The sequence below is a fragment of the Clarias gariepinus genome, chromosome 19 (genome assembly GCF_024256425.1).
Source record: "Clarias gariepinus isolate MV-2021 ecotype Netherlands chromosome 19, CGAR_prim_01v2, whole genome shotgun sequence".
Taxonomy (NCBI): domain Eukaryota; kingdom Metazoa; phylum Chordata; class Actinopteri; order Siluriformes; family Clariidae; genus Clarias; species Clarias gariepinus.
Genome location: NC_071118.1, coordinates 6,295,634 through 6,314,795, shown reverse-complemented (window position 1 = coordinate 6,314,795; position 19,162 = coordinate 6,295,634). Strand labels below are relative to the sequence as shown.

The 19,162-nt window shown below is 39.1% G+C and overlaps 1 protein-coding gene across 1 annotated transcript in view; it reads left to right on the top strand.

Moving 5' to 3' along the window:
* The window catches only part of slc8a4a (solute carrier family 8 member 4a), a 104,518-nt gene continuing 85,356 nt past the window's right edge, over nucleotides 1–19,162 (top strand). Inside the window, exons 1-2 of the mRNA XM_053478716.1 lie at nucleotides 1–458; nucleotides 772–838. The gene's annotated coding sequence lies outside the window, so the exon portion shown is untranslated. The remainder of the gene's footprint in view (nucleotides 459–771; nucleotides 839–19,162) is intronic.

The following is a 19,162-nucleotide window of genomic DNA, read 5'->3' as shown; positions in this document are numbered from 1 at the left end:
CGCATTCTTTGTTGTTACTGCAAAAGAACTGCTGTTGAATCTTTCCCCCTACTGAGATGGTTTGGGGATGCCTGGCTCGCTTGGTGTCTCCAAACATCCAACAGCAACTTCAGTGAGCAAAATCTCAGAGAATTGATTCAGAGAGAGAGAGGCAGGTTTAGCGTGGGCAGGCTCTCTAGTGGTGTTGAAGATTTATTTCTGTTCCAGTCACCTCCATGTCTTAGCTGAGGCACTCACTCCATCTCTACCTTCCCTCCCCCCCGAGCCCTCCAGCTACATTTTGGAGATGTGCATGACTTTCCTGTAAGCTCTGTTAACGCGGGAAAAAGCCTGGCTCTCGAGACGTTGCGCAGCCGCGATTTGCGTTTCTGCCTCCTGACTGACTGACTGCACGCGGAGAATCCACATCACTGTGCGCTTCGCAAGCCACTGCACGCGAGCTGCATCATCTCGAGCCCGTGAGTAAACCTGCCATCACATCACATCACATGCTCGTGTTATTGTTCTGGTTACGAGATCGTACTAAACGCAACGCTTTGGTGCAAAGGATGCGCATTTACGCGTTCACGTGTCATCCACTAAGCTGACATGCTTGAACTTTAGAGATGTGCATGCTTCCCGAGCTTACAGCTTTATATATATATATATATATATGTGTGTGTGTGTGTGTGTGTGTGTGTGTGTGTATGTGTGTTACATTTAACATACTGTATCAACACCTCTTTTTTTTCTCTAATAAATTCATAATGCATTTTTTTTGTGTGTTTACAGGATCTTTCCTCCAATCCACAGTACATGAGATGACCCTCTGATATTAAGAAACATCCCATCTCTCCAGGTAACATCATCATCATCATCATCATCTTGGAGTTGTGAGCTGTTGCACACGCATCACTTGGTTGTAAAAATAATTGTATCTTTAATGCATGTTTTATATATAACTATCTAAAAAGCTTTGTTTGTTTTCTTTTTTAATACAAGCTATGCATCTACTGTATGCATTCCCTACTTTATGAAGCCTGTGGCATTTCAAAAGTGGCTATGTGCACTTAGGCACACACAGGCACGGTTCTCATGGAAACGCTCCTGTACTCCCACTATAGAAACAGCCCACCTGTTTCACATGAACGCATTCAGATGATAAAGATACACCAGCACACTGTTAGATATCTACTGACAGTGATTCTGCGTATGGTTTATGTGTCACCAAATACCAGCGGTGCATGGTTCGGGTACAGAGGGGAAAGACATTTGCGAGCATCCTCGGTGAACATCATCCGAACAATTGGGCATGCATTCCAGAAGTTCTTTGAAGGTTAGGCTGAACACAATGCTGTGTGATGTGATAGAAAAATAATGAACGTTAGAATAGTGTGATGTGAAGCAGAGAAGTGGATCCTATTCCGATAACTGTATATTTTATATAGCCATTCGTTTTACACTATGTAATTCGGAAATGTCGTACTTGTTTCAGTTTTATTAATAAATGAAACGGCAAGATTATTATCTTTATATATAAAGATATATTAATTATTAATTCTTGTAATCTCTTACCTTATAGCAGCTAGAAACAGTCTTTCCAGCACCAGCTACTCATTCTTTGCTCATTCTTAATAGTAAATATTAATTCATAAGATAAAAAAAAAACTAAACTTGTCACTTTTTAAAACAGGAAATGCAAACATTTTTGGACTTGATGCCACAGACATCTTATAATAAACCTTATTACAGAAAGCTTAACCGTATCAACTATTATAAACGACACCACAATTTGAAAAGTCTGTTTATTATTAGCCTTAGATGATGTGGAGCATCCTCCGTACAAGTCCCTGTGAATTAGCTGTTACTATAGAAACAGGATATTATAACGAGTACATTAATAGAAACCTGTGAGCTAAAATACAGCCGATATTATCGTCAGAGCTGATGGTATAGAAAAAACTTCTAACCAATCGGATTTAAAACTTTATAAGCTGAAATGCAAAATTTAATTCCTGCAAACGTGGCATCAAAGCGTTCTTTATAAACATAAACTAATGGTAAAGTACAGGTATGTCTTAATGTTCTGATGAGAACAATCTGCGGCAGCCATGTTGTAGGAACGTTTATAATTTTTTAAATATATTTATTTACAGAAAACTGAATGATCTTAGAGACAAATGTTCCTAGAATTATGTAGTCATACGGTCATGAATGTAAAGATGCACTTTATTAAATCAAATATTCAGTCTTCCGTTTTCAGCTATGGAATGACTTGAGCTATTCTTTTCTAATATAAGTTACTGTAAATTAGTCAAGCTGTGATCGTCCATTAAGACATCACCAGTTAGGCAGGTGAGGAAAGAGAAACAGCTCCCACCATGCCTCTGACATGTTTAAAGTGACTTTAAAGAAGACAGACCATTCAGACAGATCACAAAAAAAAAAACAGAGGTCTGAGTATTCTTATTTTATTGTTATGTTATCCAAGTTATATGTTTTACAAGTTGTTCTTGTAAAGGTGGTCCCTTAATGTTCGAACTCATAGCTTTGCAGGCTTCATGTCATCCTTAATGTTCAGTACCATTACTCACAGCTTGAGCTAATCTTACAGTTTTTTAGCAGACGGAAAATAATGACAGTTTTGCTGTGGGCAGAATTCAAGAAGCGGTTCATTTCCAACACCGCTGCTTTCATGGAGTGCCGTCTCAGTTCTTTCTACTGCCTCTTTAATGTATGGATCGAAATTATTTTGCACAGTGCATTACTTGAGAAAGCTCCATTCTATTTTCTATTTGCAACGACACATTGTAAATATGTTTTATACACACTGCATTCAAGGTGAGGGAAAAAATCTTGTAAAGAAATTATGCATAGATTTAATGGCAAGTGAATTTTGAGACGACCTGATTGGGATGTTTGCTAGATAGATAGATCTTGGAATGATACATGAACACTACTACACCAGGACATAGAGAGGGTCAGTGTCTGAAAATTCTGTGCAAGTAGGCGGCATGGATAACAGAGCTAATGTGGAGCTCAGAAAGAAAAAAGAGATAGATTCTAGTATGGTACCTAGACATTTTTACACTGGAAAAAAAAAGGAACCGTTGTGCTTGAGATGTTAAGCCTAGGGGATCTGGTGTGTGTGTGGATTTACTGCCAGCGGGAAGTATTTCAGATTTTTATCATGCACAGTGTAAGGCCGTTCAGTCTGTGTCCTTCACCTTTCACAGTATAACATAAAGGAGTTCTCGAGATATTAAGGGATGAGCCAGTGTTCGGAAAGCTGGATATTGTTGATATTGTAGTGTCTTATGGTAACGTCCAAAGGACGCATTTACAAACACTGGCTCTATCATCATGAGATTGCGAGATCAAAAGCAATATTGGCCATGCTTTTTGGGTGGGACGGATGGCATACTCTCTCTTCCTCTATCAATCATAGTGACACCAGCCAATATTCGGGTATTTCTGAGCTTATGCATGCAAAATAAAGCTTTCTTTCATGTGTTTTTTACTCTGCATTGTGACACTGCATTAGCGGCAGTTCTAAAGGATAAATAATTTGGCTTCACGTGCCTTTGGAGGAAGAATTTGTTTGTCCCACTGGTCATGTGATAAGTACAGTACGTCCCGTCCCCAACTTACGAACAAGTTCTGTTCCGAGATCTTGTTCATAAGTCCAATTTGTTCATAAGTGCCACAATCATTGTCGGGGTACTAGGATACTTACATAATTGGCTTTACACAGTATAAAACTAACATGTTCCATGATCCTGTCCTTGTTCTTTAGAATCATGCCGATAGTTGACTGATTCATGTTAAAACAACGAGCAATGTCTGACATCTTTTCACCTCGCTCTATTGTCTTATTGATTTTCACTTTTGTTTTCATCGTTACTTTTTGGTGCTTCTTAGCAGTACCAGCTTCATAGCCGCTCCTTTTACGCTTGCTTCCAGACAACCTGTGATGTAAGCCTGACAAGTGATCCAACTTCTGCGAGTGAACATGTGCGCATGCACTTTGCGCGCTTTGCGTTTTGTTCATATAATTAGGCGGAAAAGTCAATGCCAGCCACGATATAAAGGCACCAGAACATCCAGCCTACCACAGCCTGCCACGCTTGGGGCCGAGTAGGCCCCATGAGTGCCAGATCCCAATGTGATCAAGTACCCATGGGATGGACTAGACAAGCAAGTCTGATCCAGAGAGACCCACCAGCAACCCATTTCCAACGTACGTATCCATTTCCAACATCCCGGTGCCAGACACCACAGCACACCCCCTGAGACCCTGTGGAGTCACGCTCCAAGGGGCCAGAGCCGCAACAGTGGCACAAGGCATAATGTTAATGGTTTTAATGTTATGGCTGTTGGTGGATACAGTATATACAGCTGCCTTTTTTCCATCTCTTTTGTCTAATAGAGTGTCTTTATCTAAGGACACGCCACTTACTGCATCAGCTTACATCAGCTCTGTCAGCATTTTTGGTCTATAGCTTGACACCCAAACCGCCATATTTCACTTCTAAGCTTTGTTTAAAGACCTATCTGCCCATTTGACATTCTAGCCTCATAAAGTCTAGTCAACTGAGCCACTGACTGCAATTAAAATCAGTCTAGACCAAAATAGTGCTATCATTCAAGTGGTGCTCTGGATAATTGCTGTTTTTAAATAAAAAATATCATTCTTTTTTTTCTCTTTCAAATTTGGCACCAAGAACAAAAGCCGAACAATCATATGACATATCCGTACATTTTGCAGTTTTAAAACCTAGTGCATTTGTGTTCACTTTAAGAACCAGTGCAGTGTAGCATACTGTAGCTCTATATTACAATACAGTCCAGCAACACTGAATTGGATTAGCTCGCTTGTTTCCATGGTTTAATATCTGCATGCTGCTTACTGGTAGCATTGGATATGAAGTAGAGCATGGACCTAGTGAAAATTCCACTGTCTTCATCCAATTTCCACTCATTTGCAGTTGATTGGTGCTTGAATCTGTATCGTGTTCTCTATCTTGACGCTATCCAAGCACCAAGTTAAAAAGCTGGGATAAGTGCATTTATGTAGTAGGGGATTGTATAAAGGGATTTTTACTTTCATAACTATGTGTTCTTTTATTCTGCACAATCGAAAAACTCCTGGTATGATTTGAACGTGCCTCGTATTAATAAATGCCACAGTGGGCCACTTAGAATAAATAAAATGAATTAAAAAAATTAGTTGCTTATTGTTTTAAGGACCTACAGGATCAAACAATCGCTGGTGTTTCATCTTAACACAGCACAGTTATTGCATACTATCTGTCAAAGCCGGGTGCTCCTCAGCCGACGCACAGAGGGGCAGAGAACAGCTTGACCCTTTTATCCTCTACAAGTGACTCACTTTGTTCTCCGATTTTAAACCATCATAAACACGGCCTGCTTATGCCTAGGAGCATTCCTCTAGGCTAGAAGGGCAGTGGCATAAACAATATTTGCTGTGCTGAGAAACAGCTTGGCATCTGGTAATAATAATACCAAATCTGCTCCTCACATAAGGTGCTAAATTGAAAATTCTGAATGTGTAAAAAGGAGCAGTACTTGCAGGGAGGACATTTGCTGATCCAAAATATGAGCGGCACCACAAAAGCAAAAAAGCAGGGGGGTGGTCATGGGTTTATACACGGCATGCATAAATTCTTCTGGTTGCTATTCAAGGTTATGAATCAACATGAGATAGGTAGAAGTTCCATGGAAACTAGTGTAAAATATTAAACATGTCTATATCTATCTTTAATGAAATTTTGAATGAAAAAAAAATACCACTTGGGTTCTACTTATGAGCTGTTCAGGCTGTTCTTAATATTTAACATCCAACATCCCTTAAGTACATTGGTGCAAGCAGAGAGAATTTAAAAGGTTCACAAACATATCAAAGTGTGGATTGATCACAGCATGAGACATTGTTAGTTTCAGAAGTGGGCAAAGTACACAACTCCTGTACTTACGTAAAAGTTGAGATTCCCTAGGTCTAATATTACTGAAGTAAATGTAGAAGTTCTCTATTTAGGTGTGTACTTGAGTAAAAGTACAAAATATTCACCTTCACGGAGTAAAGGTGTATTGTGTTAAAGTGATGTGTATTGTGGGTGATGTACTGTATTGTATGCATGGAGGTATTTCACCTGTTCTACCCATGTCTAAATGGATTTCCTCTTGGAATTGTTAAAATTGTAGTTTCACGCCCTGTCTACATGGAGGTCCTTTGGGTTTGTGCACAAACATGCTGATAGGTGGATTCGCTGTCTATTTTTTTAATGTATACTCCATATTATACACCCACAAGACCAACATAATCATGGAGCAATCAAGGAGTATGTTCCCTTAGACAAAAGCTTGAGTTAATGTTTTGGCATTACACTTTAAAATGGGAATATATTTGATCTTATTTGACACTGGCCATGGCCTGTTTGTTGGTATGGTGTCTCAGTGGTTAAGGATCAGAAGGCAAGCTGTGCTCTGTGCTCCAGGGATGCTGCACCATGGCTGACCCTGTGCTCTGACAACAGCCTTCATTACAAGCTGAAAAGGAAAAGGAAGAACAGAATTTCCCTCTGCTGTAATGTATATGTGAGAAATAGGGGCTTCTACTGGTCTGGGGATTTTCAAACACAACAGTCTCTAGATTTTACACACAACATGTAGTGAGCAGTGGGAATAAACTTTGAGCGAGGTCAGAGCAGATTGATGAGAATGGTTCGAGTTGACAGGAGGTCGATGGAAACTCGCATAACCACTCATTACCACTGCGGTGTGCCAAAAAGCATCTCAGATTGCTTTTGATTTGCCATTTGAGAACCGGAAAAAGACAAAACTTTTTTTTCCACATTGTTCAAATTTGTACAAACTGTATTGTGGTTTTAGTGTAAGCGTGATAGTCGTGGTCCCACTACAGACTGGGAGCATAGCCAATCTGCATAATGATCTAGTCACCAGGGCTGATCAGTTAATACATTCACGTAGATCTGTGTTTGTTAAGCACTTGGTCAGCTCGGAAGTGGGAATTTGAAAATGTCAGGATGTTGATCTCGTCACGACACCTTGAGTGCAAGACGGAATGAGAAGTCCTAATTGTACAAGGCATACTTAAGGAAGAGACAATGCCTTTCACCACTGGCTTCTTATCTTTATATATCATTCTCTCTCTCTCTCTCTCTCTCTCTCTCTTCCTTGAGGTTAACAGATGCAATATGTGCAGCATTTGTCTGGCTTTGCTCCTGTCTCTTACTCCTCCTGAATGTAAATTAGGAAAGAAGTGCTACGTGTTCTTTTTGTTGGCCCTCTCTCCGTCGGATGTGGGATACAGTTCTGGGAGTGTTTTCACACTTAGCTGGGCAATCTTAGTGGGTCTTATGCCAGAGTCGCCCAAAATATTGCTGCTCCATTCTGTAAACTTCTAAACCATACAAACTTTGTGTATCAGCAATAAATTTTCGTTAATGACCGAGAGATCCAGTTTATTTATGTCTCAATGCACTTCACAGTTTTCTGCAGCAGGATATACTGTATGGCACCTAGCTTAGTCACAGTGTTTCTCAGATTGTGGCGTATTCATCTACACCCCCACCCAGAGTTTATTCCCACGTTGGCGTCCAGTGTTCCTGGGAGAGACTTTGGCGTTACCATGACGATGACCAAGCTATAGCATGATTGAATGCATTAATTAATGGATGCATGAACTAATGAACCTTTCAGTCTTAAAAATGACATTACTCTATTCACAACAGATGAGTGTTATCGTTTTATGCTTTATCACCTTAATGAAGATCCAGTAGCTGAGAAAGCATATAGCCTTGGGCCAATGAAAATCTCCACCATCGAATGGCTTCTTGCTTAGCTAAGCATGGCTGCGCATTTGTAATTGCACAACGTAAAAAAATGCAGATTCAAACAATGTCACTGATGCAGATAGAGAACTGGAGATGCATTGAATAGAGTACAGGAAATGCAATTAATCACATTTTAGTGGGCTTCAAAGTGGCACAACAACAAAATCTGCACTACTGCTGGGAGATTGGAAGTTCAATTCCTGATTGTGCCATGACTATCCACGGGTAGGTGCATAAGAGAGCAAAACTGCTGTGCATTCATGGTAGGGGGAATGGTGTTCTCTCTGATAACTTTGTTTTTCTTTCTATTAGCTGTTAAAATATATGGGTGGGGTTTGGTAAATAAAATGGGGTTTAACAACTAATCTTTAGTTTCTTTACTTAATGCTTTATCTAAGACAGTTCTCCTAAATCGGTTATTCCCCTTCTCACTACCCAGTTCTTACCTAGTGAGTGACATCTACCCTCTAGGCAGTGTGCTTCCTCTGCTAGTGCTGCTTTTTGAATCGCTGCTCATGCTACATCTCAAGGCTGCACAGCTGAACACACTCAGAGGAAAGCATTAATTGACCTCTTCTGCATGACCTCCCATGATTGGCTAGTGCTGCTCTGATTGGCAGGGTTGGAAGGAAATTATAATGCTATTCTTCACACTAGGAACAATTAATAGGGGGCCGAGCAGAAAGAGTTTAAAATCTGGCTGAAGAGGTGACTCTGCTGGAGACCATATTCACATCAACCTGAAGTGACTCAAATCCACTCTTTTACACTACTGTGAAAAAGATGTGATTTTTAAAGGGCTGTCTGAATGCACAAATCTGATGTTTATTAGATTAACTTTGGGTCACCTTTGTGGTCCGAGATAGGAAGTATTTCAGGAATGCAGTTTAAAAGGTGAAACTAATACGTATATGAGATAGACTCTAAACATGCAGAGCAAGATAGTTCAAGCCGTGATTTGTCATAATTGAGATGATTATGGTTTATAGCATATTGTGACTTAGAATTTCTCATGTTCAATTTCCAGGTAGGACCATAAAACTGAGCCTGCACAACAAGTATAGTGAAAATATGTGCAGCTTCAGTTTCATGATCCTAACTAGGAATCGAACGTGAAAAATGCTTTGTCAAAATATGTTGTTGCCGTGGTTCCGTACATAGAAATATGAGCATTAGTGGCTCAGTGGTAGGTTTCTCACCTGCCATGCGGAACGCCCGGGTTTAATTTCCACCCAAAACCCAAACCTGAATATTGGATTTTCAAACAAACATATCTTTGTGCTGGTTTACTGTACTAAATTTGGAACAAAAATGTCTTTATCTTTTATCCCTTAGACATTGGTCTTCTGGCAGCCATGTTGTTTTCCATCTCATCATTCCGCCATCTTGGAATGGGTACACAACAGTCTATTCACATTTCCATCTTCAAACTTTGTTCAAAATGTACCAGATTTCACACATACAGTATAAATAGATTAAGTCTCATAAAAATTTTCACTTTATTTTTTATGGTGCACAAACAAACATGGCGGCAAAATGTCTAAACTGGAAGTGGTGTTTTTTCTTCTTATTACTCATGGGGGTGCACATGAATTTTTTTGTCCGTTCAGCTAGTGCCACGGTTGCAGTTTGCTTCTTTGTGCGGTTTGCCATACATTGCAGTTTGGAAGAGCGCCACCTGGTGGTTCAGTTGTAGATTTGCTTAGCTATTTATTGCACATTATATATGATATGCTGAAACTAAAGTGCTCCATCTTGTCAATGGTTTGTCGATTTGACATCAACCATTGTCCAGATTGTGTCCACATGTTGGCCCTCTTAATGACTCCTTCCAGCTTTATTTCTGTCTTGAACTCTCGGTCACATGACTGACTCAGTGGCATCAGTAAGATATAAACAAGATCTTTTGGAGGCAATATTTTAATTGTGATCCAAATTTTTTTTTTTTAATTCTTTGAAAATTCACAGAATAAAACAGCACTTTTTTCACTTCTTTTATCTTAACAAAAAATTTGATTGCTTTTTATTTGCTTTATATTTATGTTGGTTCCTATTCAGCTTTTTAAAGGTTTATGCATGTGACAGAATATGGGTTTTAATGAAAAAGGCTATTTCTGTTAGCTCAAAATGACTAAATAGTCATTTGAAATAAAGCCAGTCTGCAAATTAGCTGATTAAATTTGATAACAGTGAATTATGCTAAAGGAGATAACTGGGCATGTAGCCCTGGTGTGGAGTTTGGTCTGGAAACAGTGGCAAGTTTATGTGTGTGTGAATAAATTGACTGCACTTAATTTAAAAGCTTGTAATGGTTAACCGATTGCCTGGTGGTGTTTTTGATCAGACAGCCACTTGTGTACACACACACACACACACACACACACAGACAGACAGTGAGCTGAATAGGGAATAGCAGAGTAAATGCTTAGGGCAAATGTCACCATGCTGCAAGAAGTTGAATTTGAGGGGGAAAATAGCGAGAAACAGGTGTTATTTTTGGCTGGCAAATGCCACATGCAGCCAGTTGAAGGCAAGCAGCAGGTAACCTTTTCCAAAAGTGCTCAGCCCAGCCTTTTGGTGACCAGCTGGTGCTCAGGCATTCCGGTTATAATGAGGACAAAAGCATTTGCCACCAGAAAACAGGGGCTTGGAAGGGACTGATTTCGCGCTGGTTCAATTTAGCTTATCTTTTTTTCATCCGACTACGGAAATGCCTTCTCGATAACGGCCTTGACTGTGCTCCTAATATGATGACGATGATTATGAAAATGAGTATGTGGTGGAAAATTTGCCTATCGAGGAAACTCACTTAACACTCACAGTTCTTGTTGGGAGTATTCTGAACGGAGACAGCTGTGTCATTAAAGCCCGCCTGAGCCGAACATTTATTAAGCAGTTCACAAAGCCCCTTTTCTCATATCTCACAGCAACACCCCGGCAATAATGTGCCACCGTTATTACACAGTCTTGCAATTGGTTTTGCAAGTGCATAATATTTTACTAAAGCTGTGAATGGAGGAGCTAAAGCAGGCTTGCCACCTAGAACTCATCACAGCCGGAGGAAATGAAAGTGCAAGGTGGTCTAACAGTCAGCTCAATAGCGTGGTTCTAAAGCCCAGCTATTTGCATGTTCAACAAAACAACAGTCTGTTGCAAGATTTAGAAGCTGGTAACTTCCTGTCTATGAATGCTGCCTAGAGAGTGTTGACCATTTACCTTCTGAATGAGTCAGTCATTCGAGTAAAGCACACAGGCTGGGAGAAAGCTGTGAGGCACATCTCTTTAAGGTTGTTGGGTTCGGTAGTGTTAGATGCTAATGTTTAGCATGTCCTGTGAACAATAATGTATGATTGTCAGGCAGTGGAGAATTGGTGGTAGGAATTGCTTCTATTGTTTTTATTTGTATAATAAATATATAATATAATATAAAATATATAATATAAAATATAAATTTTTATATATGTGTGTGTGTGTAATGTATATACAATGATCAGCTGTAACACATTGTTGTTAGTCATATTTTATATATACAGTCAAATCGTGGATGAGCATAATTCATCCCAGGAGGGTGCTTGTATATCAAATCAGTCGTATATCAAAGCGAATTTCCCCCATGAGAAATAATCCAGATGATTTATTCCATAGCACAAAAATATTAATATAAAAATAATTAATACAAAATATATATTTAAAAAATTACCCTGAACTTTATCTTTGAAAAGAATCGTGGCCTGGGTAAGATGCGAGAGAAGGGGGGGGGGCTACTATGTAGGATGACTTTTACATATACATGCGCACACACACACACACACACACACACACACACACACACACACACGCAACGAAATAACTGCTCCGTCAGCAAACTTCTATAACAGGGAACCTCTCTGATGACTTTATTTTGCCGTATTTACAAAAAATTTAAAGAAAATGCTTTACACGCACACATGTGGTCACAATATTATGTATACGATACGATACTGATGCACACACGTTAAGACTGAGCATAAGAGAGGATTACCCACAATCCCACACTGCGCGGGAGAGAAGAACCATTGGCTCAGTTGTGATCATGTGATGCTTGGCAGACAAAGCGCATGTGTCCTACTCGTATGGCAAGACCTCACTCATTTATCAAGTTAAAATTTATTTTGAAATTTAGCTTGTCTCGCAAAATGCTATATTAACTATTTGTATATAGTGTCGGATTAGGGTAATTATAGGCCCCTAGGCTACCCCTTGTGTGCTACGCATACGCCACCCTTGCTTTAAAAACTAAAATAAAAGTAAAAAATAAAAGTGGCTTTGTTTTCTTCAAGCAACATTGTCATTGCTTCCTGCACAAAATGCAAAAAAAAAAAAAACTATGTAAACTTGCTCCGCTTGGCTTTCCACTGACTCAAACAAGTTTTGAACGGCTACCAGACGTACACGCAACTGTGCACATGCAACATAGACACAAGCTGGATGTATGCACAGTGTAGGAGCAAACCGGTGCTCAGTTTGGTCACTCGTATGCCGAAAATGGTTCACATGCGAGGCGAATTTTTTGCAAAACGTCAGTCGTTAAAGTGGGGCATTCGTATGTCTACGTACCACTGTATGTTTTTTGTGGCCCAATAGGAGTCAATAGGAGTAAGAGGGCCGTTTTCTTTTAAATAAATTTCTTTCTTCCCTCCGGATGCTCCCGTAAACGAGTTGCCACAGCGTACTATCCAATCCGTACACAATCTGGCACAGGTATTACACCGGATGCCCTTCCTGATGCAACCCTCCCATTTTATCTGGGTTTGGGACCGGCACTGCATGCAATGGCTGGGCAGTGGAGCTCGAACCCTGATCCTCAGATCCCCCAAATCAACAAACTATAGCTGTAGCTGTGGGGCCCCTATGTTGCAGCTTTGGAGCCAGCCTGTGCGTTAATCCAGCCTGCATACAGACCAACAATGTCTGTATATTTATTTATATTGATATATATCAGTCCTTACAACCATGGTGCAGGCCACAACAGAACAAGGGAACATCAGATTCCACTGCTGTTAGCAAATTACAGAAAAATGAACCTACAAGCTCTCAAAAAATTAAAAGTTAAGGTTTAGGGGCGAAAAAACATTTCCTCATATTTAACATCCTAGTTTCAATAAATATGCCTATTTATAGATATATTCTATGGGTGTAAGCCTTATTGTGCTCTGTGCAATACTTACATCCTCATTTCCTCTCCATCTCTAAATCCCCTTGTTTAGTTCTTCTCATCCTCTCCTCATCCTAAGCGTACAAACTAAGAGCAAATAAAGATTACATTTAGTCAGTTTTCTTTGCCAAAGCCATCCCTCAGACTCTATAGCACTTATTAATGTACACAGCGATTTAAAACAATGTCAACCAGACAATATTGAACAGAGGGACGTCACTACAAACAGATGTCACCTCACAATAATAGATTTTCTTATTATTCACAATAATGGAAACATCCGAGTCACAAATATGACACAATCCCATAAAATGTTCAGTTCTTATTATCTTGACAAACTGCATGCTCTGCATATTAGAAGTCCACTGACAGATCCCACATGGAAAGAACCTATATGAGGATATATGCGCATATATGAAACCTATATGCAGTATATATGCACATATATCCTCACCTATATGAGGATATATGCACATATATCTTCACCTATATGCAGTATATATGCACATATATCCTCACCTATATGAGGATATATGCGCATATATCTTCACCTATATGCAGTATATATGCACATATATCCTGACCTATATGAGGATATATGCGCATATATCTTCACCTATATGCAGTATATATGCACATATATCCTCACCTATATGAGGATATATGCGCATATATCTTCACCTATATGCAGTATATATGCACATATATCCTGACCTATATGAGGATATATGCGCATATATCTTCACCTATATGCAGTATATATGCGCATTTATCCTCACCTATATGGGGATATATGCGCATATATCTTCACCTATATGCAGTATATATGCACATATATCCTGACCTATATGAGGATATATGCGCATATATCTTCACCTATATGCAGTATATATGCGCATTTATCCTCACCTATATGGGGATATATGCGCATATATCTTCACCTATATGCAGTATATATGCGCATTTATCCTCACCTATATGGGGATATATGCGCATACATGAAGCCTATATGCAGTATATATGCATATATATAATAATATATATGCTGCATATAGACAAAATTGAGGTGCATATATGTGCATATACAGGCCATATACGTCTCCTGTATTGCTTCTTTATATCCACATATAAGCCCTATATGTACATACAAGATATGTCTCCTATATAGCTCATGGCAGGATCTGGTCATTTTAGCTCATATCTCACTTTGGCAACTGTCATACATGATGCGCTCATATTTTCTATTATCAAGGCAATAACTAAGAACTAACTAAATAAAAAACACATTTTAGAATTTCTGTCACATTATCTGCTAATGACCCGAGGCAGGACACGCCCACACGCCAATCACACGGAAATCAGTCCGGCTAATTTACATACTAGGCCACGCCCCCGGACAAGGAAACTCTTCAGAATGTTCTGGAAAGTGGGAGGAGTTTACATTTACCTCAGAAGAAGACTGTGTGGCCCTGACGACGAACGGGGAGCATTTTGAAGAGAGAATCCAGGAGGACACACTGGGTAAGTTATTAAGTCTTATATAACTCTTATTCTGATAATATTAAACTAATATTAGTAAATATTTTCCTCACTTCAGCTAGCTCTTGTCAGCTTGTGTGACACATTGGCTTTCAATGCCATTTACATAGTTTAGGTAAATCATGCTAACATGCTGCCTTTCTGCATGTAGCACAAACATGATATTTCCCGGTGGCTAAGCTAATGCCTTATGGAGTTTACAGATGTTTATAAACGTTTTAATAAATAATCATTTATTATTATTATACTGTCTTATTATTTTTGTCTTTTCTAGATGCTACATTGAAGAAGTGGCCGGCAGCCACCCGGGGGCAGACAGGCACATCTATCAATTCAAAGCTCACGAAGCTGAGAAGGTCCTCAAAATATATATATGTTTTCTTCCTGTTGAGTTTTTTTGTCATATTTTTGTTCTTTTACTATTTGATTGTTCTTAAAAAAATAAAAATAATTAAATTTCTACATTTTGGGCTTTTATTTATGTTGTCTAACAGCTATGGATTTTAATAATTTTACTAATATCTAGGTAAAAATATAGGTGCATATATGCACATAGGTACATATATGCACGTATATATGTACACATATATGCACATATAATATAGGAAAACGGCCAATTTTATATATGTCACATATATGTCTATAGGTACATATATGCACGCATATATGCAACGCATATATGCACATATAATATAGGAAAACGGCCAATTTTATATATGTCACATATATGTCTATAGGTACATATATGCACGCATATATGCACGCACGCATATATGTACATATATGTACATATAATATAGGAAAACGGCCAATTTTATATATGTCACATATATTAAAAACCTATATCAAACCTATATTAAAACATATATGTTTTATATAGGTTTTTTCCGTGTGGGATTATTCAAGAACGGTCTGGTCTACTAATGCTGCGAGATCAGTATGTCAGTCCTCCCCTTCTCTGAGTATTGACAATAACCCTTCAGATGCATTGTGCTTTACAAAATGACCTGTCATTTTATTCGGCTCTTTCCTCTCCGGGTACCCATCCTGGCTTCATCTTCCTATTTCCAGATTAGTGTGCGTATGAAGGATACGGAAGTTCCCCATTATCTGATCTTAACATGGTAAATGAATACACCCTTAATGATGAAATATAATGTGCGGCACATTGAAGTGCCATTAGAAAAGCCTGGCTTCCTTCCACAGCAATTACAGAGGGATACTGATGAGGGGCTGCTGTTGAGTCACAGCCAACTGATGGAAAGCACCGATAAGAAAAATGTTTTCTTTTTTGTCCCTAATATAGAGATCCGGCCAGTTGGAACGGGCTTCTCCTCTGTTTGTTGACCTGCCTCAGATGTTTTATTAAATGGCTCTAGCAGGTTGTGCTGTGTCGGTGTGTCTGTGTGTATTATCTTACACCACAGTGTTAATCCATTGATCGCCTTTACTCGCCTTAATACTTTATTATTATTAAGCTTGCGTGGGTAATTCTAGTCCAAAGTAACAAACAGCCTGCTTTTTTTTAATTTTTATTTTTTTATACCTGCACTCTTGTTATGAATAGGAAAAAGTATAACACAAAAAGTGCTGTTTTAGTAGAGACCTTCAGACTGACAGATGGTTTATCTGGCCTTGGTGACACAGCCAGAGGGGATAAAAAGACATGTTTTTCTTCCTCTTAAACTTAACTCCTGGTTAAACTCAGCTCTCGGGTATGTGTGTGCAGAGGGAGATCAATTAAGAGTAAAGGAACGGCACACAAATATTGACTGCCGGAGGATAAAAAGGGATTGGGGTTATTGGAGGTGCTATAAATATTGGCTGCGCTTTCTGAAAATGTTCTCTCAACAATCAAAAATCAAAATGTCTGTTTTGAGACATTTCAGCCTGGTATGGGACAGGCGGTATCACTTTGCTTCAGCGAAAGTGTGTGGGATGCTTTATTGTATTTTTGTAAATGTAAATTGAGAAGATGTTGAGAACGGTTTTTCAGAACGGTGAAGAGTGCGAGAAGACACTTAACAGTAGCAGGAAAGTGGACGTTGCATGAAGTCTAGAGTAGCAGATTTTATAGCAGGCATTTTTCAGAAATACTATCAGGCCTGTCAGGGCTGAGTTTCAGTTAGTAATCATTTAGGGACTTGATATGACATTTTTCAATTTATTTAACTTGTCACTTTCCCTGAGCTAGCTTACACAAGTGTACTTTAGGTCTATGTCGGCTTCCATCTACACTCCACAGCCAAGAAACACAATCTTTTTTTTTTTTTGTACGCATTTAATCCTCAGCAAAGACAAATATAGGGAAAATGCTGAAAGGTATTCAAAAATCATGACAAGATGATAATTGTGAAATCCAGCCAGCTGTTGTGATGATGAGGAATGAGGTAATGGTGGAACCACAGGATCAAAGTCTCTGAGGGTGAGAGGCTGTTTATGGGACCATCGCTCGGGACTCGCTCCAGTTCCAGGAGAGCTGACTTTAATCTTCTCTTTTCAGTGCGCCTGAGATCCTAGACAAGGTGTCAGTTGTGTATCATCAGTCCATGCTAATGAGATTAATCAGTTTTGCTATCTAGGTAGAATCATCCCAGTATTAGGTTTTATTTGTTAAATCAAAAAGTAGTCAGCAGGCATGGAGTGAAAATATGGAGAACTGGTTCCATGGTTCCAGAGAATACCATTTTTAATTAAACATATTTTAAACTCTGGAACACTGAGGTTGGGTGAGCAAGTAAGTTGATACTAAGAAGGAAGTCATAACTCTCAGACACAAATATTAATTTTCAGGTCAAAAAGTTTGCTGCTTTAGTGTTTTTATATCTTTTTGTCATACATTACTATGGTTTACTGAAGTATAATTACAAGCATTTCATAAGTAACGAAGGCCTTTATTGACAATTACATAAAGATTTATGCAAAGAATCAATACTTGCAGTGTTGTCCCTTCTTTTTCAAGACCTCTGCAATTCGCCCTGACATGCTGTCAATCAACATCCAGTCCACATCCTGACTGATCCTGACCCATTCTTGCATAATCAATGTTTGGAGTTTGTCAGAATTTGTGGGTTTTTGTTTCTCCACCCGCCTTTTGAGGATTGAGCTCAAGTTCTCAATGAGATTAAGGTCTGGGGGGTTCCTGGCCATGTACGCAAACTTTTGATGTTTTGTTCCCCAAGCCACTTAGTTATCACTTGTGCCCTATAGCAAAGTGCTCCATCATGCTGGAAAAGGCATTGTTTGCCACCAAACTATTCTTGGAGCGTTGGGAGAGGTTGCTCTCTGAGTATGTTTTTGTACCATTCCTTGTGTTCCTAGGCAAAATTGTAAGTGAGCCCACTCCCTTGGATGAGATACAAACTCACACATGAATGGGCGCAGGATGCTTTACTGTTGGCATGACACCGGACTGATTGTAGTGCTCGACTTTTTTTTTCCCCGGGCAAGCTTTTTTTCCGGGTGCCCCAAACAGCCGGAAAGGGGATTCAGAGAAAATGACTTTACCGCAGTTCTCAGCAGTCCAATCTGTAACTTTCGCAGAATATCAGTCTGTCCCTGTCCCTTTTTCCTGGAGCGAAGTGACTTTTTTTGCTTCCCTTTTTGAAAGGTATAAAGGCGAGCGCTTTGAAACTGCAAATATTGATATAGTAACATCTGACAAAAAGATCTAAAACCACTAAAGCAGCAGACTTTGTGACGATTCGTATTTGTGTTATTCTCTAAACTTTTGGCCATGGCTGTAGACCAGCGCAGTCAAAACAAAAGGACTACACAAGGAATGTTTTAAAAGGCGTGTACTGATTATAACTGATCAGGATTTGTAATCAGGAGACTGTAAGTATGCGGACAATGAATCCAATTTTTTAAAATCTTACTAGTGATGACATTTTTCATGAATGAAGGCGTAAAAAGACTTTCAGTGATGAGGCGCTTTGAGTGGTGAAAATGTTTTAAAGGAAAATCAACAGATAACTTGCGGAAGATACGCATCTGTCTGTGGGAACTGTCCACATATTCATTCACCAACAACACTTGCATGTTACAGGACCTCAGCTAGTAGTTATTGCCACAGCCCTCGTATCATTAAAGGAGTTCCTGGGAGGCCAGAGTTTCACCATTTAAAATGTTTCTACTTTGAGGGTATCCAAGCAAAAGTGAAAACCTCAAATAAGTGCATTAGTGTAGCAGGGGAAATTAAGAATAAAGAAATAAAGGTATTTTTTACACTCATAACTGTGTTCTGCTATTCTGTACAATAAAAAGTCCTGTGTTGATTTAAACACCCCTCATATGTGTATAACACTTTTAGCAATGGATGTTGTTTTTAGCTTTACAAATTCATCCCAATTGAGCAAACCAAAGGTGACGGTGACAGGGAAACACTCCCTGAGATGTTAAAAGGAAGAAAGCCCATAACATAAATCCCATTTGTTTAGGTTAACTGTTTTCTGCTGGAAACGTACAAAATATAATCAAATCAAATGCAGTCCAAAGCAATGTTCAAGTGGACCCGTCCTCAGTAGACACATTACATTGGTTACATGACAGAGCATGGGGTCATTCAGCTGAC